This window comes from Salvelinus alpinus, chromosome 2 (assembly GCF_045679555.1).
Source record: "Salvelinus alpinus chromosome 2, SLU_Salpinus.1, whole genome shotgun sequence".
Classification (NCBI taxonomy): Eukaryota; Metazoa; Chordata; class Actinopteri; order Salmoniformes; family Salmonidae; genus Salvelinus; species Salvelinus alpinus.
In genome coordinates this window covers 1,365,351-1,378,225 of record NC_092087.1, presented here as the reverse complement: position 1 = coordinate 1,378,225, position 12,875 = coordinate 1,365,351, and positions in this window count along the sequence as shown.

Genomic DNA, 12,875 nt, shown 5'->3' with positions numbered 1-12,875 from the left:
TGAACTACTGTAGCAGGGCTGGACAACATCCTCTGAAGTTTAGTGAACTACTGTAGCGGGTCTGGACAACATGCTCTGTAGTTTAGTGAACTACTGTAGCAGGGCTGGACAACATCCTCTGTAGTTTAGTGAACTACTGTAGCAGGGCTGGACAACATGCTCTGTAGTTTAGTGAACTACTGTAGCAGGGCTGGACAACATCCTCTGAAGTTTAGTGAACTACTGTAGCGGGTCTGGACAACATGCTCTGTAGTTTAGTGAACTACTGTAGCAGGGCTGGACAACATCCTCTGTAGTTTAGTGAACTACTGTAGCAGGGCTGGACAACATGCTCTGTAGTTTAGTGAACTACTGTAGCAGGGCTGGACAACATGCTCTGTAGTTTAGTGAACTACTGTAGCAGGGCTGGACAACATCCTCTGTAGTTTAGTGAACTACTGTAGCAGGGCTGGACAACATCCTCTGTAGTTTAGTGAACTACTGTAGCAGGGCTGGACAACATCCTCTGTAGTTTAGTGAACTACTGTAGCGGGGCTGGACAACATCCTCTGAAGTTTAGTGAACTACTGTAGCGGGGCTGGACAACATCCTCTGTAGTTTAGTGAACTACTGTAGCAGGGCTGGACAACATGCTCTGTAGTTTAGTGAACTACTGTAGCAGGGCTGGACAACATGCTCTGTAGTTTAGTGAACTACTGTAGCAGGGCTGGACAACATCCTGTAGTTTAGTGAACTACTGTAGCAGGGCTGGACAACATGCTCTGTAGTTTAGTGAACTACTGTAGCAGGGCTGGACAACATCCTCTGTAGTTTAGTGAACTACTGTAGCAGGGCTGGACAACATCCTCTGTAGTTTAGTGAACTACTGTAGCAGGGCTGGACAACATGCTCTGTAGTTTAGTGAACTACTGTAGCAGGGCTGGACAACATCCTCTGTAGTTTAGTGAACTACTGTAGCAGGGCTGGACAACATCCTGTAGTTTAGTGAACTACTGTAGCAGGGCTGGACAACATCCTCTGTAGTTTAGTGAACTACTGTAGCAGGGCTGGACAACATCCTCTGTAGTTTAGTGAACTACTGTAGCAGGGCTGGACAACATCCTGTAGTTTAGTGAACTACTGTAGCAGGGCTGGACAACATGCTCTGTAGTTTAGTGAACTACTGTAGCAGGGCTGGTCAACATCCTCTGTAGTTTAGTGAACTACTGTAGCAGGGCTGGACAACATCCTCTGTAGTTTAGTGAACTACTGTAGCAGGGCTGGACAACATCCTCTGTAGTTTAGTGAACTACTGTAGCAGGGCTGGACAACATCCTCTGTAGTTTAGTGAACTACTGTAGCAGGGCTGGACAACATCCTCTGTAGTTTAGTGAACTACTGTAGCAGGGCTGGACAACATGCTCTGTAGTTTAGTGAACTACTGTAGCAGGGCTGGACAACATGCTCTGTAGTTTAGTGAACTACTGTAGCAGGGCTGGACAACATCCTCTGTAGTTTAGTGAACTACTGTAGCAGGGCTGGACAACATCCTCTGTAGTTTAGTGAACTACTGTAGCAGGGCTGGACAACATCCTCTGTAGTTTAGTGAACTACTGTAGCGGGGCTGGACAACATCCTCTGAAGTTTAGTGAACTACTGTAGCGGGGCTGGACAACATCCTCTGTAGTTTAGTGAACTACTGTAGCAGGGCTGGACAACATGCTCTGTAGTTTAGTGAACTACTGTAGCAGGGCTGGACAACATGCTCTGTAGTTTAGTGAACTACTGTAGCAGGGCTGGACAACATCCTGTAGTTTAGTGAACTACTGTAGCAGGGCTGGACAACATGCTCTGTAGTTTAGTGAACTACTGTAGCAGGGCTGGACAACATCCTCTGTAGTTTAGTGAACTACTGTAGCAGGGCTGGACAACATCCTCTGTAGTTTAGTGAACTACTGTAGCAGGGCTGGACAACATGCTCTGTAGTTTAGTGAACTACTGTAGCAGGGCTGGACAACATCCTCTGTAGTTTAGTGAACTACTGTAGCAGGGCTGGACAACATCCTGTAGTTTAGTGAACTACTGTAGCAGGGCTGGACAACATCCTCTGTAGTTTAGTGAACTACTGTAGCAGGGCTGGACAACATCCTCTGTAGTTTAGTGAACTACTGTAGCAGGGCTGGACAACATCCTGTAGTTTAGTGAACTACTGTAGCAGGGCTGGACAACATGCTCTGTAGTTTAGTGAACTACTGTAGCAGGGCTGGTCAACATCCTCTGTAGTTTAGTGAACTACTGTAGCAGGGCTGGACAACATCCTCTGTAGTTTAGTGAACTACTGTAGCAGGGCTGGACAACATCCTCTGTAGTTTAGTGAACTACTGTAGCAGGGCTGGACAACATCCTCTGTAGTTTAGTGAACTACTGTAGCAGGGCTGGTCAACATCCTCTGTAGTTTAGTGAACTACTGTAGCAGGGCTGGACAACATCCTCTGAAGTTTAGTGAACTACTGTAGCAGGGCTGGACAACATGCTCTGTAGTTTAGTGAACTACTGTAGCAGGGCTGGACAACATCCTCTGAAGTTTAGTGAACTACTGTAGCAGGGCTGGACAACATCCTCTGTAGTTTAGTGAACTACTGTAGCAGGGCTGGACAACATGCTCTGTAGTTTAGTGAACTACTGTAGCAGGGCTGGACAACATCCTCTGTAGTTTAGTGAACTACTGTAGCAGGGCTGGACAACATCCTCTGTAGTTTAGTGAACTACTGTAGCAGGGCTGGACAACATCCTCTGAAGTTTAGTGAACTACTGTAGCGGGGCTGGACAACATGCTCTGTAGTTTAGTGAACTACTGTAGCAGGGCTGGACAACATGCTCTGTAGTTTAGTGAACTACTGTAGCAGGGCTGGACAACATCCTCTGTAGTTTAGTGAACTACTGTAGCAGGGCTGGACAACATGCTCTGTAGTTTAGTGAACTACTGTAGCAGGGCTGGACAACATCCTCTGTAGTTTAGTGAACTACTGTAGCAGGGCTGGACAACATCCTGTAGTTTACTGAACTACTGTAGCAGGGCTGGACAACATCCTCTGAAGTTTAGTGAACTACTGTAGCAGGGCTGGACAACATCCTCTGTAGTTTAGTGAACTACTGTAGCAGGGCTGGACAACATCCTCTGAAGTTAAGTGAACTACTGTAGCAGGGCTGGACAACATCCTCTGAAGTTTAGTGAACTACTTTAGCAGGGCTGGACAACATCCTCTGTAGTTTAGTGAACTACTGTAGCAGGGCTGGACAACATCCTCTGAAGTTTAGTGAACTACTGTAGCAGGGCTGGACAACATCCTCTGTAGTTTAGTGAACTACTGTAGCAGGGCTGGACAACATGCTCTGTAGTTTAGTGAGCTACTGTAGCAGGGCTGGACAACATGCTCTGTAGTTTAGTGAACTACTGTAGCAGGGCTGGACAACATGCTCTGTAGTTTAGTGAACTACTGTAGCAGGGCTGGACAACATGCTCTGTAGTTTAGTGAGCTACTGTAGCAGGGCTGGACAACATCCTCTGTAGTTTAGTGAGCTACTGTAGCAGGGCTGGACAACATGCTCTGTAGTTTAGTGAGCTACTGTAGCAGGGCTGGACAACATCCTCTGTAGTTTAGTGAGCTACTGTAGCAGGGCTGGACAACATGCTCTGTAGTTTAGTGAACTACTGTAGCAGGGCTGGACAACATGCTCTGTAGTTTAGTGAGCTACTGTAGCAGGGCTGGACAACATGCTCTGTAGTTTAGTGAACTACTGTAGCAGGGCTGGACAACATCCTCTGTAGTTTAGTGAGCTACTGTAGCAGGGCTGGACAACATGCTCTGTAGTTTAGTGAACTACTGTAGCAGGGCTGGACAACATCCTCTGTAGTTTAGTGAGCTACTGTAGCAGGGCTGGACAACATGCTCTGTAGTTTAGTGAACTACTGTAGCAGGGCTGAGTGTTATGCAAACAATGGTTACAATGTCTTTTAAATATGAATTTCACTGCACACAATGTTAAGCAGTGGACTTTGAATGCAGCAAAATGTAAAAGACAGACAGGTTTCAATGTATAAAAGTAGGAGCAGGCAGGCTGGTTCCACTTTATGTGGATAGTCCATCTATAAATGCTCTACAGACTATCTACAGACGGTAGTGCTGTGCGATTAGTGTGTTTTGAGGTCAGTTCGTTTTTAGGTTAGATTATTAAAAAATCACGGTTTATGATTTCAATTAAAAAATATATATTAAATGCATTTTGCATTATGTTGGTTGAATGCTGTAACAATATTATATAATAATACTGCTTATCTCTTATTAACCATAATTTCTTCACATTACTTTAATAAAATATTTAATTTGTTTGGTATATTTTATTGGTTTTATTTGATGACTTTATTATTTAATTCCAAGTCATCATCTCATCTCTATAGAGCTGCTGTCTGAGTCATCATCTCATCTCTATAGAGCTGCTGTCTGAGTCATCATCTCATCTCTATAAAGCTGCTGTCTGAGTCATCATCTCATCTCTATAGAGCTGCTGTCTGAGTCATCATCTCATCTCTATAGAGCTGCTGTCTGAGTCATCATCTCATCTCTATAGAGCTGCTGTCTGAGTCATCGTCTCATCTCTATAGAGCTGCTGTCTGAGTCATCATCTCATCTCTATAGAGCTGCTGTCTGAGTCGTCATCTCATCTCTATAGAGCTGCTGTCTGAGTCATCATCTCATCTCTATAGAGCTGCTGTCTGAGTCGTCATCTCATCTCTATAGAGCTGCTGTCTGAGTCATCATCTCATCTCTATAGAGCTGCTGTCTGAGTCATCGTCTCATCTCTATAGAGCTGCTGTCTGAGTCATCATCTCATCTCTATAGAGCTGCTGTCTGAGTCATCATCTCATCTCTATAGAGCTGCTGTCTGAGTCATCATCTCATCTCTATAGAGCTGCTGTCTGAGTCGTCATCTCATCTCTATAGAGCTGCTGTCTGAGTCATCGTCTCATCTCTATAGAGCTGCTGTCTGAGTCATCATCTCATCTCTATAGAGCTGCTGTCTGAGTCATCATCTCATCTCTATAGAGCTGCTGTCTGAGTCGTCATCTCATCTCTATAGAGCTGCTGTCTGAGTCATCATCTCATCTCTATAGAGCTGCTGTCTGAGTCGTCATCTCATCTCTATAGAGCTGCTGTCTGAGTCATCATCTCATCTCTATAGAGCTGCTGTCTGAGTCATCATCTCATCTCTATAGAGCTGCTGTCTGAGTCGTCATCTCATCTCTATAGAGCTGCTGTCTGAGTCATCGTCTCATCTCTATAGAGCTGCTGTCTGAGTCATCATCTCATCTCTATAGAGCTGCTGTCTGAGTCATCATCTCATCTCTATAGAGCTGCTGTCTGAGTCATCGTCTCATCTCTATAGAGCTGCTGTCTGAGTCATCATCTCATCTCTATAGAGCTGCTGTCTGAGTCATCATCTCATCTCTATAGAGCTGCTGTCTGAGTCATCATCTCATCTCTATAGAGCTGCTGTCTGAGTCGTCATCTCATCTCTATAGAGCTGCTGTCTGAGTCATCATCTCATCTCTATAGAGCTGCTGTCTGAGTCATCATTTCATCTCTATAGAGCTGCTGTCTGAGTCATCATCTCATCTCTATAGAGCTGCTGTCTGAGTCATCATCTCATCTCTATAGAGCTGCTGTCTGAGTCATCGTCTCATCTCTATAGAGCTGCTGTCTGAGTCATCATCTCATCTCTATAGAGCTGCTGTCTGAGTCATCATCTCATCTCTATAGAGCTGCTGTCTGAGTCATCATCTCATCTCTATAGAGCTGCTGTCTGAGTCGTCATCTCATCTCTATAGAGCTGCTGTCTGAGTCATCATCTCATCTCTATAGAGCTGCTGTCTGAGTCATCATCTCATCTCTATAGAGCTGCTGTCTGAGTCATCATCTCATCTCTATAGAGCTGCTGTCTGAGTCATCGTCTCATCTCTATAGAGCTGCTGTCTGAGTCATCGTCTCATCTCTATAGAGCTGCTGTCTGAGTCATCGTCTCATCTCTATAGAGCTGCTGTCTGAGTCATCATCTCATCTCTATACGGCTGCTGTCTGAGTCATCATCTCATCTCTATAGAGCTGCTGTCTGAGTCATCTTCTCATCTCTACAGAGCTGCTGTCTGAGTCATCATCTCATCTCTATAGAGCTGCTGTCTGAGTCATCATCTCATCTCTATAGAGCTGCTGTCTGAGTCATCGTCTCATCTCTATAGAGCTGCTGTCTGAGTCATCATCTCATCTCTATAGAGCTGCTGTCTGAGTCATCGTCTCATCTCTATAGAGCTGCTGTCTGAGTCATCATCTCATCTCTATAGAGCTGCTGTCTGAGTCATCTCATCTCTATAGAGCTGCTGTCTGAGTCATCATCTCATCTCTATAGAGCTGCTGTCTGAGTCATCATCTCATCTCTATAGAGCTGCTGTCTGAGTCATCATCTCATCTCTATAGAGCTGCTGTCTGAGTCATCATCTCATCTCTATAGAGCTGCTGTCTGAGTCGTCATCTCATCTCTATAGAGCTGCTGTCTGAGTCGTCATCTCATCTCTATAGAGCTGCTGTCTGAGTCATCATCTCATCTCTATAGAGCTGCTGTCTGAGTCATCATCTCATCTCTATAGAGCTGCTGTCTGAGTCATCATCTCATCTCTATAGAGCTGCTGTCTGAGTCATCATCTCATCTCTATAGAGCTGCTGTCTGAGTCATCATCTCATCTCTATAGAGCTGCTGTCTGAGTCAGGGTTTAACACTATAGACAGTAGACTGTAACAAGGCAGGGTTTAACACTATAGACAGTAGACTGTAACAAGACAGGGTTTAACACTATAGACAGTAGACTGTAACAAGGCAGGGTTACATTTAACTCTATAGACAGTAGACTGTAACAAGGCAGGGTTACATTAGACACTATAGACAGTAGACTGTCACAAGGCAGGGTTACATTAGACACTATAGACAGTAGACTGTAACAAGGCTGGGTTACATTAGACACTATAGACAGTAGACTGTAACAAGGCTGGGTTACATTAGACACTATAGACAGTAGACTGTAACAAGACAGGGTTACATTAGACACTATAGACAGGCCAGGTGTATTATAATACAGACCAGGTGTATTATAATACAGGCCAGGTCTATTATAATACAGGCCAGGTCCATTATAATACAGGCCAGGTCTATTATAGTACAGACCAGGTCTATTATAATACAGGCCAGGTCTATTATAATTCAGGCCAGGTCTACAGGACAGGTCTACAGACCAGGTCTATTATAATACAGGCCAGGTCTACTATAATACAGGCCAGGTCTATTATAATACAGGCCAGGTCTACAGGCCAGGTCTATTATAATACAGGCCAGGTCTATTATAAAACTGGCCAGGTCTACAGGCCAGGTCTACAGGCCAGGTGTAGTATAATACAGGTCAGGTCTATTATAATACAGACCAGGTCTATTATAATACAGGAAAGGTCTATTATAATACAGGACAGGTCTACAGACCAGGTCTATTATAATACAGACCAGGTTTATTATAATACAGTAAAGGTCTATTACAATACAGGACAGGTCTACAGACCAGGTCTATTATAATACAGGCTAGGTATATTATAATACAGGACAGGTCTACAGGCCAGGTCTATTATAATACAGGCCAGATCTACAAGCCAGGTCTAATAGAATACAGGTCAGTTCTATTATAATCCAGACCAGGTCTATTATAATACAGGCCAGGTCTATTATAATACAGGCAAAGTCGATTTGAATACAGGACTGGTCTATTATAATACAGGCCAGGTCTATTATAATATAGACCAGGTCTATTATAATACAGATCAGGTCTATAATAATACAGACCAGGTCTATTATAATACAGACCAGGTCTATTATGAAAAAGGCCAGGTCTATTATAATACAGGCCAGGTCCATTATAATACAGGTATATTATAATACAGGCCCGGTCTAATATAATACAGGCCAGGTCTATTATAGTGCAGACAAGGTCTATTATAATACAGATCAGGTCTATAATAATACAGACCAGGTCTATTATAATACAGACCAGGTCTATTATGAAAAATGCCAGGTCTATTATAATACAGGCCAGGTCTATTATAATACAGATCAGGTCTATAATAATACAGACCAGGTCTATTATAATACAGACCAGGTCTATTATGAAAAAGGCCAGGTCTATTATAATACAGGCCAGGTCCATTATAATACAGGTATATTATAATACAGGCCAGGTCTAATATAATACAGGCCAGGTCTATTATAGTGCAGACAAGGTCTATTATAATACAGGCCAGGTCTACTATAATACAGGCCAGGTCTATTATAATACAGGCCAGGTCTACAGGCCAGGTCTATTATAATACAGGCCAGGTACATTATAATACAGGCCAGGTCTATTATAGTGCAGACCAGGTCTATTATAATACAGGCCAGGTCTACTATAATACAGGCCAGGTCTATTATAATACAGGCCAGGTCTACAGGCCAGGTCTATTATAATACAGGCCAGGTACATTATAATACAGGCCAGGTCTATTATAGTGCATACCAGGTCTATTATAATACAGGCCAGGTATATTATAGTACAGGCCAGGTCTATTATCATATAGACCAGGTCTGTTATAATCCAGACCAGGTCTATTATTATACAAGCCTGGTCTATTATAATACAGGCCTGATCTATTTTAATACAGGCCAGGTCTATTATAATTCAGTCCAGGTCTTTTATAATACAGACCAGGTCTATTATAATACAGGAAAGGTATATTATAATACAGGGCAGGTCTTTAGGCCAGGTCTATTATAATACAGGCCAGGTCTATTATAATTCAGACCAGGTCTATTATAATTCAGACCAGGTCTATTATAATACAGACCAGGTCTATTATAATACAGACCAGGTCTATTATAATACAGGAAAGGTCTATTATAATGCAGGACAGGTCTACAGACCAGGTCTATTATAATACAGGACAGGTCTAGAGGCCAGGTCTATTATAATACAGGCCAGATCTACAAGCCAGGTCTAATAGAATACAGGTCAGTTCTATTATAATCCAGACCAGGTCTATTATAATACAGGCCAGGTCTATTATAATACAGGCAATGTCGATTTTAATACAGGACGGGTCTATTATAATACAGACCAGGTCTATTATAATACAGACCAGGTCTATTATGATACAGACCAGGTCTATTATAATACAGGCCAGGTCTACAGGCCAGGTCTACAGGCCAGGTCTAATATAATAAAGGCCAGGTCTATTAGTAATACAGACCAGGTATATTATAATACAGGCCAGTTCTATTATAAAACTGGCCAGGTCTACAGGCCAGGTGTAGTATAATACAGGTCAGGTCTATTATAATACAGGCCTGGTATATTATAATACAGGCCATGTCTATTATAATACTGTCCAGGTCTGTTATAATACAGGTCTATTATAATAAAGGCCAGGTCTATTATAATACAGGCCAGGTCTATTATAATACAGACCAGGTCTATTATAATACAGGTATATTATAATACAGACCAGGTATATTATAATACAGGTCATGTCTATTATAATACAGGCCAGGTACATTATAATACAGGCCAGGTCTATTATAGTGCATACCAGGTCTATTATAATACAGGCCAGGTCTATTATAATACTGGCCAGGTCTACAGAACAGGTGTAGTATAATACAGACCAGGTCTATTTTAATACAGGCCAGGTCTATTATAATACAGGTCTATTATAATAAAGGCCAGGTCTATTGGAATACAGACCAGGTCTATTATAAAAAAGGCCAGGTCTATTATAATACAGGCCAGGTCCATTATAATACAGGACAGGACTATTATAATACAGGCCAGGTCTACAGGCCAGGTCTATTATAATACAGGCCAGGTACATTATAATACAGGCCAGGTCTATTATAGTGCAGACCAGGTCTATTATAATACAGGCCAGGTCTACTATAATACAGGCCAGGTCTATTATAATACAGGCCAGGTCTACAGGCCAGGTCTATTATAATACAGGCAGGGTTTATTATAATACAGGCCAGGTCTATTATAGTGCAGACCAGGTCTATTATAATACAGGCCAGGTATATTATAGTACAGGCCAGGTCTATTATAATATAGACCAGGTCTGTTATAATACAGACCAGGTCTATTATAATACAAGCCTGGTCTATTATAATACAGGCCTGGTCTACTTTAATACAGGCCAGGTCTATTATAATTCAGTCCAGGTCTTTTATAATACAGACCAGGTCTATTATAATACAGGCCAGGTCTATTATAATACAGACCAGGTCTATTATAATACAGGCCAGGTCTATTATAAAAAAGGCCAGGTATATTATAATACAGGCCAGGTCCATTATAATACAGGACAGGTCTATTACAATAAAGATCAGGTATATTATATTACAGACCAGGTCTATTATAATACAGGTATATTATAATACAGATCAGGTCTATTATAATACAGGCCAGGTCTACAGGCCAGGTCTATTATAATACAGGCCAGGTACATTATAATACAGGCCAGGTCTATTATAGTGCAGACCAGGTCTATTATAATACAGACCAGGTCTACTATAATACAGGCCAGGTCTATTATAATACTGGCCAGGTCTACAGGCCAGGTCTACAGAACAGGTGTAGTATAATACAGGTCAGGTCTATTATAATACAGACCAGGTCTATTATAATACAGGCCAGGTCTATTATAATACAGGTCTATTATAATAAAGGCCAGGTGTATTATAATACAGGCCAGGTCTATTATAATACAGACCAGGTCTATTATAAAAAAGGCCAGGTCTATTATAATACAAGCCAGGTCCATTATAATACAGGACAGGTCTATTACAATAAAGACCAGGTATATTATAATACAGACCAGGTCTATTATAATACAGGTCTATTATAATACAGGCCAGGTACATTATAATACAGGCCAGGTATATTATAGTGCAGACCAGGTCTATTATAATACAGGCCCGGTCTACTATAATACAGGCCAGGTCTATTATAATACAGACCAGGTCTACAGGCCAGGTCTATTATAATACAGGCCAGGTACATTATAATACAGGCCAGGTCTATTATAGTGCAGACCAGGTCTATTATATTACAGGCCAGGTATATTATAGTACAGGCCAGGTCTATTATAATACAGGGCTGGTCTATAGGCCAGGTCTATTATAATACAGGCCAGGTCTATTATAATTCAGACCAGGTCTATTATAATTCAGACCAGGTCTATTATAATACAGACCAGGTCTATTATAATACAGGAAAGGTATATTATAATACAGGACAGGTCTAGAGGCCAGGTCTATTATAATACACGCCAGATCTACAAGCCAGGTCTAATAGAATACAGGTCAGTTCTATTATAATCCAGACCAGGTCTATTATAATACAGACCAGGTCTATTATAATACAGACCAGGTCTATCATGATACAGACCAGGTGTATTATAATATAGGCCAGGTCTACAGGCCAGGTCTAATATAATAAAGGCCAGGTCTATTAGTAATACAGACCAGGTTTATTATAATACAGGCCAGGTCTATTATATAACTGGCCAGGTGTAGTATAATACAGGCCAGGTCTATTATATAACTGGCCAGGTGTAGTATAATACAGACCAGGTTTATTATAATACAGGACATGTCTATTATAATACAGGCCAGGTTTATTATAATACAGGTCATGTCTATTATAATACAGGCCAGGTCTGTTATAATACAGGTCTATTATAATAAAGGCCAGGTCTATTATAATACAGGCCAGGTCTATTATAATACAGACCAGGTCTATTATAATACAGGTCATGTCTATTATAATACAGGCCAGGTCTATTATAAAACTGACCAGGTCTACAGGCCAGGTCTACAAGCCAGGTGTAGTATAATACAGGTCAGGTCTATTATAATACAGACCAGGTCTATTATAATACAGGCCATGTCTATTATAATACAGGCCATGTCTATTATAATACAGGTCTATTATAATACAGACCAGGTATATTATAATACAGGTAATGTCTATTATAATACAGGCCAGGTCTATTTTAATACAGGTCTATTATAATACCGGCCAGGTTTATTATAATACAGACCAGGTCTATTTTAATACAGGCCAGGTCTATTATAAAACTGGCCAGGTCTACAGGCCAGGTCTACAGGCCAGGTGTAGTATAATACAGGTCAGGTCTATTATAATACAGACCAGGTCTATTATAATACAGCCAAGTCTATTATAATACAGGCAAGGTCTATTATAATACAGACCAGGTCTATTATAATCCAGGCCAGGTCTATTATAAAACTGGCCAGGTCTACAGGCCAGGTCTACAGCCCAGGTGTAGTATAATACAGACCAGGTATATTATAATACAGACCAGGTATATTATAATACAGGCCTGGTATATTATAATACAGGCCATGTCTATTATAATACAGGCCAGGTCTATTATAATACAGGTATATTATAATACAGACCAGTTATATTATAATACAGACCATGTATATTATAATACAGGCCTGGTATATTATAATACAGACCAGGTCTATTATAATACAGGCCAGGTCTATTATTAAACTGGCCAGGTCTACAGGCCAGGTCTACAGGCCAGGTGTAGTATAATACAGGTCAGGTCTATTATAATACAGACCAGGTCTATTATAATACAGCCAAGTCTATTATAATACAGGCAAGGTCTATTATAATACAGACCAGGTATATTATAATACAGGCCTGGTATATTATAATACAGGCCATGTCTATTATAATA